Source organism: Pelodiscus sinensis, chromosome 8 (genome assembly GCF_049634645.1).
Source record: "Pelodiscus sinensis isolate JC-2024 chromosome 8, ASM4963464v1, whole genome shotgun sequence".
NCBI classification, from domain to species: Eukaryota; Metazoa; Chordata; order Testudines; family Trionychidae; genus Pelodiscus; species Pelodiscus sinensis.
Window position 1 is genome coordinate 107,625 of NC_134718.1, and position 10,742 is coordinate 118,366.

The following is a 10,742-nucleotide window of genomic DNA, read 5'->3' on the forward strand; positions in this document are numbered from 1 at the left end:
GGGAACTGCCCCCCCATCCCCGCAAGCCCCGCCCCCAGCATCCCCATGCAAGGGAACTGCCCCCCATCCCCGCAAGCCCCGCCCCCCAGCATCCCCACGCAAGGGAACTGCCCCCCCATCCCCCCAAGCCCCGCCCCCCAGCATCCCCACGCAAGGGAACTGCCCCCCCATCCCCGCAAGCCCCGCCCCCCAGCATCCCCACGCAAGGGAACTGCCCCCCCATCCCCGCAAGCCCCGCCCCCAGCATCCCCACGCAAGGGAACTGCCCCCCACCCCGCAAGCCCCGCCCCCCCAGCATCCCCACGCAAGGGAACTGCCCCCCACCCCGCAAGCCCCGCCCCCCCAGCATCCCCACGCAAGGGAACTGCCCCCCACCCCGCAAGCCCCGCCCCCCAGCATCCCCACGCAAGGGAACTGCCCCCCACCCCGCAAGCCCCGCCCCCCAGCATCCCCACGCAAGGGAACTGCCCCCCCATCCCCGCAAGCCCCGCCCCCCAGCATCCCCACGCAAGGGAACTGCCCCCCAGCTCCTCACTTGCATGCCCGCGCCCCTCCCCCAGCGCTTCCCGCCCTGGTGCCCCGCCGCTCACGCGCTCTGCGGGCCCGGCCTGCGCGCGGCAGCCAGGGAGGCGGCAGGACCCGTCTGGGGCGAGAGCGAGGCCGGCTCCAGGAGCCCCGGGGCACTTCCGGTGCGCTCCGCCCCGTGTGGGAGGGGCCGCCCAGCTGCGCCAGACACGCGGGGGCGGGGGCGGGGGCGGGGGCGGGGCCTGGGCTGCCGGGCTCGGCTCCGCGGCCCTGGGGCGCGCATGTGCACACCCGCCACTGCGCTCTGGCACGTGCGCGGCCTTGGGCAGGACTGAGCGCAGGCCGGGCAGCTGGCACGCGCCACGGGCAGCACTGAGCGCAGGCCGGGCAGCGGGCACGCGCCACGGGCAGCGCTGAGCGCAGGCCGGGCAGCTGGCACGTGCCTTGGGCAGGACTGAGCGCAGGCCGGGCAGCTGGCACGCGCCACGGGCAGGACTGAGCGCAGGCCGGGCAGCAGGCACGTGCCACGGGCAGGACTGAGCGCAGGCCGGGCAGCTGGCACGTGCCACGGGCAGCACTGAGCGGAGGCTGGGCAGCTGGCACGTGCCACGGGCAGGACTGAGCGCAGGCCGGGCAGCTGGCACGTGCGCGGCCTTGGGCAGGACTGAGCGCAGGCCAGGCAGCTGGCACGTGCGCGGCCTTGGGCAGGACTGAGCGCAGGCCGGGCAGCTGGCACGTGCCACGGGCAGGACTGAGCGCAGGCCGGGCAGCTGGCACGTGCCACGGGCAGCACTGAGCGCAGGCCGGGCAGCTGGCACGCGCCACGGGCAGGACTGAGCGCAGGCCGGGCAGCTGGCACGCGCCACGGGCAGCACTGAGCGCAGCCCGGGCAGCTGGCACGCGCCACGGGCAGCACTGAGCGCAGGCCGGGCAGCTGGCACGTGCCACGGGCAGCACTGAGCGCAGGCCGGGCAGCTGGCACGCGCCACGGGCAGGACTGAGCGCAGGCCGGGCAGCTGGCACGCGCCACGGGCAGCACTGAGCGCAGGCCGGGCAGCTGGCACGCGCCACGGGCAGCACTGAGCGCAGGCCGGGCAGCACTGAGCGCAGGCCGGGCAGCTGGCACGCGCCACGGGCAGCACTGAGCGCAGGCTGGGCAGCTGGCACGCGCCACGGGCAGCACTGAGCGCAGACCGGGCAGCTGGCACGCGCCACGGGCAGGACTGAGCGCAGGCCGGGCAGCTGGCACGCGCCACGGGCAGGACTGAGCGCAGGCCGGGCAGCTGGCACGCGCCACGGGCAGGACTGAGCGCAGGCCGGGCAGCTGGCACGCGCCACGGGCAGGACTGAGCGCAGGCCGGGCAGCTGGCACGCGCCACGGGCAGGACTGAGCGCAGGCCGGGCAGCTGGCACGCGCCACGGGCAGGACTGAGCGCAGGCCGGGCAGGTGGCACGTGCCACGGGCAGGACTGAGCGGAGGCCGGGCAGCACTGAGCGCAGGCCGGGCAGCTGGCACGCGCCACGGGCAGCACTGAGCGCAGGCCGGGCAGCTGGCACGCGCCACGGGCAGCACTGAGCGCAGGCCGGGCAGCTGGCACGCGCCACGGGCAGGACTGAGCGCAGGCCGGGCAGCTGGCACGCGCCACGGGCAGGACTGAGCGCAGGCCGGGCAGCTGGCACGTGCCACGGGCAGCACTGAGCGCAGGCCGGGCAGCTGGCACGCGCCACGGGAAGGACTGAGCGCAGGCCGGGCAGCTGGCACGCGCCACGGGCAGGACTGAGCGCAGGCCGGGCAGCTGGCACGCGCCACGGGCAGCACTGAGCGCAGGCCGGGCAGCACTGAGCGCAGGCCGGGCAGCTGGCACGCGCCACGGGCAGCACTGAGCGCAGGCCGGGCAGCTGGCACGCGCCACGGACAGGACTGAGCGCAGGCCGGGCAGCTGGCACGCGCCACGGGCAGGGCTGAGCGCAGGCCGGGCAGCTGGCACGCGCCACGGGCAGGGCTGAGCGCAGGCCGGGCAGCTGGCACGCGCCACGGGCAGGGCTGAGCGCCGGCCGGGCAGCTGGCACGCGCCACGGGCAGGGCTGAGCGCCGGCCGGGCAGCTGGCACGCGCCACGGGCAGGGCTGAGCGCCGGCCGGGCAGCTGGCACGCGCCACGGGCAGGGCTGAGCGCCGGCCGGGCAGGTGGCACGCGCCACGGGCAGGGCTGAGCGCAGGCCGGGCAGCTGGCACGCGCCACGGGCAGGGCTGAGCGCAGGCCGGGCAGCTGGCACGCGCCACGGGCAGGGCTGAGCGCAGGCCGGGCAGCTGGCACGCGCCACGGGCAGGGCTGAGCGCAGGCCGGGCAGCTGGCACGCGCCACGGGCAGGGCTGAGCGCAGGCCGGGCAGCTGGCACGCGCCACGGGCAGGGCTGAGCGCAGGCCGGGCAGCTGGCACGCGCCACGGGCAGGGCTGAGCGCAGGCCGGGCAGCTGGCACGCGCCACGGGCAGGGCTGAGCGCAGGCCGGGCAGCTGGCACGCGCCACGGGCAGGGCTGAGCGCAGGCCGGGCAGCTGGCACGCGCCACGGGCAGGGCTGAGCGCAGGCCGGGCAGCTGGCACGCGCCACGGGCAGGGCTGAGCGCAGGCCGGGCAGCTGGCACGCGCCACGGGCAGGGCTGAGCGCAGGCCGGGCAGCTGGCACGCGCCACGGGCAGGGCTGAGCGCAGGCCGGGCAGCTGGCACGCGCCACGGGCAGGGCTGAGCGCAGGCCGGGCAGCTGGCACGCGCCACGGGCAGCGCTGAGCGCAGGCCGGGCAGCTGGCACGCGCCACGGGCAGCGCTGAGCGCAGGCCGGGCAGCTGGCACGCGCCACGGGCAGCGCTGAGCGCAGGCCGGGCAGCTGGCACGCGCCACGGGCAGGGCTGAGCGCAGGCCGGGCAGCTGGCACGCGCCACGGGCAGGGCTGAGCGCAGGCCGGGCAGCTGGCACGCGCCACGGGCAGGGCTGAGCGCAGGCCGGGCAGCTGGCACGCGCCACGGGCAGGGCTGAGCGCAGGCCGGGCAGCTGGCACGCGCCACGGGCAGGGCTGAGCGCAGGCCGGGCAGCTGGCACGCGCCACGGGCAGGGCTGAGCGCAGGCCGGGCAGCTGGCACGCGCCACGGGCAGGGCTGAGCGCAGGCCGGGCAGCTGGCACGCGCCACGGGCAGGGCTGAGCGCAGGCCGGGCAGCTGGCACGCGCCACGGGCAGGGCTGAGCGCAGGCCGGGCAGCTGGCACGCGCCACGGGCAGGGCTGAGCGCAGGCCGGGCAGCTGGCACGCGCCACGGGCAGCGCTGAGCGCAGGCCGGGCAGCTGGCACGCGCCACGGGCAGCGCTGAGCGCAGGCCGGGCAGCTGGCACGCGCCACGGGCAGCGCTGAGCGCAGGCCGGGCAGCTGGCACGCGCCACGGGCAGGGCTGAGCGCAGGCCGGGCAGCTGGCACGCGCCACGGGCAGGGCTGAGCGCAGGCCGGGCAGCTGGCACGCGCCACGGGCAGGGCTGAGCGCAGGCCGGGCAGCTGGCACGCGCCACGGGCAGGGCTGAGCGCAGGCCGGGCAGCTGGCACGCGCCACGGGCAGGGCTGAGCGCAGGCCGGGCAGCTGGCACGCGCCACGGGCAGGGCTGAGCGCAGGCCGGGCAGCTGGCACGCGCCACGGGCAGGGCTGAGCGCAGGCCGGGCAGCACTGAGCGCAGGCCGGGCAGCTGGCACGCGCCACGGGCAGCACTGAGCGCAGGCCGGGCAGCTGGCACGCGCCACGGGCAGCACTGAGCGCAGGCCGGGCAGCTGGCACGCGCCACGGGCAGGACTGAGCGCAGGCCGGGCAGCTGGCACGCGCCACGGGCAGGACTGAGCGCAGGCCGGGCAGCTGGCACGCGCCACGGGCAGGACTGAGCGCAGGCCGGGCAGCTGGCACGCGCCACGGGCAGGACTGAGCGCAGGCCGGGCAGCTGGCACGCGCCACGGGCAGGACTGAGCGCAGGCCGGGCAGCTGGCACGCGCCACGGGCAGGACTGAGCGCAGGCCGGGCAGCTGGCACGCGCCACGGGCAGGACTGAGCGCAGGCCGGGCAGCTGGCACGCGCCACGGGCAGCACTGAGCGCAGGCCGGGCAGCTGGCACGCGCCACGGGCAGCACTGAGCGCAGGCCGGGCAGCTGGCACGCGCCACGGGCAGCACTGAGCGCAGGCCGGGCAGCTGGCACGCGCCACGGGCAGGACTGAGCGCAGGCCGGGCAGCTGGCACGCGCCACGGGCAGGACTGAGCGCAGGCCGGGCAGCTGGCACGCGCCACGGGCAGCACTGAGCGCAGGCCGGGCAGCTGGCACGCGCCACGGGCAGCACTGAGCGCAGGCCGGGCAGCTGGCACGCGCCACGGGCAGCACTGAGCGCAGGCCGGGCAGCTGGCACGTGCCACGGGCAGCACTGAGCGCAGGCCGGGCAGCTGGCACGTGCCACGGCCTCATTCCCACCTGGGCAGCTGTGCTGCATCACCTTCGAGACCAGCCTGGCAGCTCGTGCCGGTCAGTCTGTGCCCGGATTGCAACGGGGCAATCTATACGGTGCTGGTCTAGAGCGCAGGGTGGGGTGTGCTACTGGGGCTGGACAAATGGATAATTGGAAAGTTATAGGATGGAATGGGGAAGGAGAAAGGAGAGCTGAAATCTTACAGGAGAATTTAAAAGAGGGGAAGGAGGATAAGGGAGTAGCAGCTACTGAGAGAAGAGTTTGTGGTGTAAGAATCCTGTTGGGGGAGGTGAGGTTGAGGAGGCTTTAAAAATCTGAAGAAAACTGAGAACCTAGAAGAGCAATTCAAGAGCTAGGTTCAAAAGAGACTCCTCAGTCACTGGAATTTACTCAGGGAAAACTTAAGTACCAGCTCTTTAAAACAAAAGACAGGACTATGTAGCACTTTAAAGACTAACAAGATGATTTATTAGGTGATGAGCTTTTGTGGGCCAGACCCACTTCCTCAGATCATCACCTAATAAACCATCTTGTTAGTCTTTAAAGTGCTACATAGTTCTGTCTTTTGTTTCAGCTACACCAGACTAACAGGGCCGCATCTCTAGCTCTTTAAAAGAATTTAAAAAATTGGTTACAAAGGGAGAAGCAGAACTGGAATTCATTTGCAAATTCAACCAGTGTTGTCAACATGTCACAATTAACTGATAAGCCTAGGCTTATCAATACTCCTATGACTACACGCCTTTTCCTCCCTCCCCCTCTTCCATCAGAGGTGGCAAACAGGGGAGGCAGGAGCCAGATCCCATGAAGCCGCCTGTCCCCCGTCCATCCCCATGCTGATGCTTCTGATAGGCTACCACAGATAAAGGCTGCTCCATGGGATGCTGGCGCAGCCTCTGTCTGTGAGGAGCTTGGGCCCCCTGCAGACAGGGGCTGCTGCCATCCCTGATACAGAGGCAGCAATACAGGGTGACAAGGGGCTCTGCAGGAGTGGGGCTGAGAGCACACTGGCTGCTGGCCCTGCCCTGGGGACTACTGAATAATGATTTAACCACTAAGATTTGATGCGGTTACACAGTTATTAAATTAATAACTAATATCCCTAAATTTAACACTTATCAGTTTAGGACTGCATAAGAATCTCAACTGGTTAACACATTAGAAAGGCAATTTCTCCTCTCTGGATATTCACATCTCCACACCAAATGCTGTTAATGCTCCACGTCTACCCTGACTGGATTAGCTTCATTAGTACAAATAACTTCTTCCTTATACATACCCTGGCTTCAGTAAATTCCACTCCAATTCATCCAATAAAATGGGTTTTACCCGTAAAAGTTAATTCCTTCATAAATCTGTTTGTCTCTAAGGTGCCACAGGATTCCTCGTTGTTTTTGCAGATCCAGAGTATAAATCATGAGCAGAAATGTAGAGCAGGATTGAGTTATGCAAGCCAGAAGCAAAGGACTTTGTACACAAGTGACAAAAGGTTTTCCCTCTCAGCACAGATTAAAGATTAATAATTCTCAGAGTCCCTCTCTATCCACAGAAGCTGTTCTTCACCACCTCTTCCTTCGCCCAACCCTGAACATAATGATCACACTAACCCACTTCTTTAGCCTTCCTGCCTCCTCCCCAAGTGGGCGGACATCTGCTATTGGCTGCCTCATTATTATATGTACCACTCAGAAGCAGAGTCATCCCTAGATGGGTGCAGAGCCACAGATAAACCCACTCTGCCCTGCCTATTGGTCAACCCTGTCCAAGCTCTACCCCAGAGCACCTCTTCTCCCAAGCCCCCACCCTTGAACAATGTGATTTGGGAGATTACTCCCTGCCTTGCACCACAGCAGGCCTCAGGCCCCCTGCACTCATCGCTGTGGCAGGAAGCGGAGAAACTCGTCACCTCCTGAGGTTCCACACAGCAAGAAGAGTCACCTCTTGTAGGGGTCAAGCATGGGCCTGATGCTTGAACCAAAGTAAGCAAGAGTTACACTATGGCTGCATCTAGACTGGCATGATTTTGCAGAAATACTTTTCACTGAAAAGTTTTTCTGTGAAAAGTATTTCCGCAAAAGCGTGTCTAGATTGGCACGGATGCTTTTGCGCAAAAAGTGCTTTTGCGCAAAAGCATCTGTGGCCAGTCTACACGCGATTTTGCGCAAGAAAGCCTCGATCACCACTTTAGCTATCGGGACTTTTTTGCGTAAAACAGTTCTTCCCTGTCTGTATTCTTGCGCAAGAGGGCTTTTTCCTGAGTGGGAGCATGAAAGTATTTGCGCAAGAAGCAATGATTTTGTACATTACAAAATCAGTGCTCTTGTGCAAATTCAAGCGGCCAGTGTAGACAGCTGGAAAGTTTTTGTGCAAAAGCAGCTGCTTTTGCGCAAAATCTTGCCAATCTAGATGCACCCTATGAGTAACAGACAGGCCATGTCAAAAGCAAATGTTTGCCTGCAACTCAGTGTCTCTTGGCACTAGAACTGCCAGCACTAATAAAAGCTCATGAAGTATGTAAATACATTCCATCAGGACAGTGCAAAGACACCCAGCTAAGTACATAACAAAATAATTTGAAACAAGAGTTTAATCATGACAACGGATAGTAAATGCTATGAAGAAAAGTACAAGGGAAGTTACCAAATGTGTCATTAATGCGTAAGATTATATGTACATTGTGTATCATAAATTGTTCACTTCTCTCTATAAATATTGGGTTACCTCAATTTAATTCTTTGGCTGGTCTAGGGCCAATAGTAAAATCCATACTATCGACTGAGCCAAGTCCATTGTGGCGGGTACATGTATGTAGGGGCTCAGAGGCCATCCACCACCTATTAATGGCTACAATCGTCTATTAATGTACTTTGTTCGACAATAAACCTGACTCGGGTGCCTTTGTATCTTATCTGAGTCTTTGGTCTTTGAAAGCTCCCGTGAAGTCCATTATGCTAGCTACCTGCACAGAGCTGGCATAATATATGGAAGGAGCATACAAAAATGCACACAGCTGAATGTTTATCATTATGATGCTGCGTAGGAAAGATAGAAAGTATGGCAAAAGATCACCTTGGCTTAACCAGGAGATCTTGCATGCAGGGGCGGCAGGTTTGTATAATTTTTGGTGGTGCCCCAGTAGCCACACCCCCTGACCCCTGTTAACCAGGCCTCTGGAGGTAACACACTCAGGGCAAGATGGACTCATGACCAGAAGTAAAAGCTGTCATGTCACCTCTCTCCAAGGACTTTACCCACCATCCTCCTACCAACAGGGATTAGTTTGGCCCCCACCAACCCCCCCTCATGCAACTATCCTGCAATTGCATTAACCCAATGTGTGTGACATTAACTCGGGAGCAGAGAGGCTGGGGGAAGTGTCTACACTAAGGCAATGTCTACACTCGTGGCTTCTTGTGCAAGAACCCACATAATATCCACACTGCCCACCTGCTCTTGCGCAAGGAAATTAACAGTACGGAGTGACGGAATGGTAAGAGAGGGCGTCTTGTGCAAGAGCTACGCTCTTTTCTAACATGTGTAAGCTCTCTTGCGCAACAGGGCAGTGTGGATGCTCACCAGGGACTTCTTGAATAGTGATAGAAATGTAGCCGTGTTAGTCTGGGGTAGTTGAAGCAAAATGCAGGACAATGTAGCACTTTAAAGACTAACAAGATGGTTTATTAGATGATGAGCTTTCGTGGGCCAGACCCACTTCCTCAGATCAAATAGTGCTACATTTGACTATTTGATCTGAGGAAGTGGGTCTGGCCCACGAAAGCTCATCATCTAATAAACCATCTTGTTAGTCTTTAAAGTGCTACATTGTCCTGCATTTTTCAGGGACTTCTTGTGCAAGAAACCCCTATGGCTAAAATGGCCATCGGAGCTTTCTTGAGCAAGAGAGCAGCCACACTGCCATGGATGCTCTTGTGCAAAAGCACAGCTCGCACATGGCAGTGTGGATGTGTTCTTGCACAAGAACCCTTGCACAAGATGTTCTTGCACAAGAAGTCGCCAGTGTAGACATAGCCTAAGAGTTTCCTCCCATGAGCAGAATGAATGTTGTGTTGTGCACCAGTACTGAGTTCATGTGGCTTGTTTGGATGTGCCACTGTAGCACCTATGTTATTAATAAATATTTTATAAACCTTTACCTTTTCTCTTAGCTGCTATGTCTCCTCCCCTTGCTCCATCAGCTCCCCTGGTGCCTGCTGCCCCCCAACTCTGCTGTCCTGACTCTTGCCCTTCTCACTGCCCTCAGCCCTCCACCAGCCCTTCTCTGCCCCCTGCCCACTCCTCTAGTAGCCCTACTCTAATCATGTGAGCTACCCCACTTCATCCCCTCTTCTAACACCTACCTCTATACACCTGCCCTGCCTCTCTCCTCTGGTGCTGGTCCCTTCCCTGCAAGTGTCTGCCCTTCTGCTTCACCCCCAGAATCCCTTGGCACCTACACTTCCCCTTAGCCCTGCACCCTCCTGGTGCCTCCCCCTTCCCTCACTGCCCCTGCCCCCTTTGCCCTCTTTTTCCCTGATGCCCACCCCCTCACCACTCTCTGCCCCCATTCCCCTCATGCCCCTCTGTGCTCTCACACATGACTTGCTCCATCCCCACCTTTCTCATGCCCACCCCTTCTTTCAAGCCTTCTCCCCGCACCTCCCCCTCATCCTTGTAGCCCCCAATACCCTTTCTCTCTCTTCTCTCCCAGCATCACCCTGTCCCCCTTCCCCTTGACACCTCCCCTCCTGCCCTTTTCCTCATTGTCTGCACTTGGCCCCCTGGCATTTGTCTCTCCTCCACCCTGTCCCTTGGTGGCTTCCCCTTTCTTCCCCCTCTGCACAAGCCCCCTCCTCTCCCACTATTTCCCCTATTTCCCCCTCCCGCTCCACACAAGCCCCTTCCTCTCCCACCCCTTCCCCTATTTTCCCCCTCCCTCTCCACACAAACCTCTTGCTCTCCCACCCCTTCCCCTGTTTTCCCCCTCTCACTCACCCTCTGCACAGGCCCCTTCATCCCCCGTCCCTTACCTTCTGCCTTCCACTTTGCAGGGCCGGAGTCTGCGCTTGGGCCCTAGAAGTCCCCGGACTCCGAACCCGGAGCTAGGCTGCACGGCGCAACCCTGCGCCAAGCAGTTTTAAAGTCCCGGCCCACGACATCATGTCACACCCAGGCATTTCCCCATTGACCTGTAAATGCCGCACATGGCAGCAGCAGCTGGCAGCATGCACTGGAAAGGGGGAGCCGGACTTAAAGCTGCGCACGGCAGGGCCGGGGGCCGGGGGGACATTCTTGCGTCGGGTGGGAGGACACGCGGGGGGGGGGCCGGCAGGTGGGGGCCAGGGCCCGCTCCAGGCACGGCCGGGGGAGAGACCCAGCTCCAAGTATTGCTGGAGCATGGGCACCATGAGCCCATATAATTCCTCGCCCATGCTTGCATGATATAAAAATTAAAAAGGAATAATTAAAAGTGGAAACTAGGACATATTACTAAGGATGAATATAAACAATATGGCTACGTTGTGGGAGAAAAATCCAATAACTCCAATTGTGTCAAAGGGGGGACTGTGCAGAAATCAAAACTCTCTGAAAGAAAACTGCTGGAAGGGTTAAAAAGTTTTCCAGGCCTCTCTTCCTGTAACAGAGAGAAATCAAATTAACTCTAATCAAAGACCCTTACAATGCCTCCTATCTCAAGTTCATGGATACTCCTAGTCTGTCACAATTTGTCATGT

General features: G+C 62.4%; 1 protein-coding gene across 5 annotated transcripts in view; it reads right to left on the reverse strand.

Moving 5' to 3' along the window:
- The window catches only part of ALDH18A1 (aldehyde dehydrogenase 18 family member A1), a 98,938-nt gene extending 92,381 nt beyond the window's left edge, over positions 1 to 6,557 (reverse strand). For 3 of the 5 annotated variants that reach the window (XR_012905502.1, XM_075934429.1, XM_075934426.1), the window contains exon 1: positions 591 to 722. The gene's annotated coding sequence lies outside the window, so the exon portion shown is untranslated. Of the gene's footprint in view, positions 1 to 535; positions 555 to 590; positions 723 to 6,289 lie in introns of those variants that run through there. The other 2 variants (XM_006129393.4, XM_075934427.1) reach the window with 2 other exon arrangements.
- Positions 6,558 to 10,742: the final 4,185 nt, after the last annotated feature.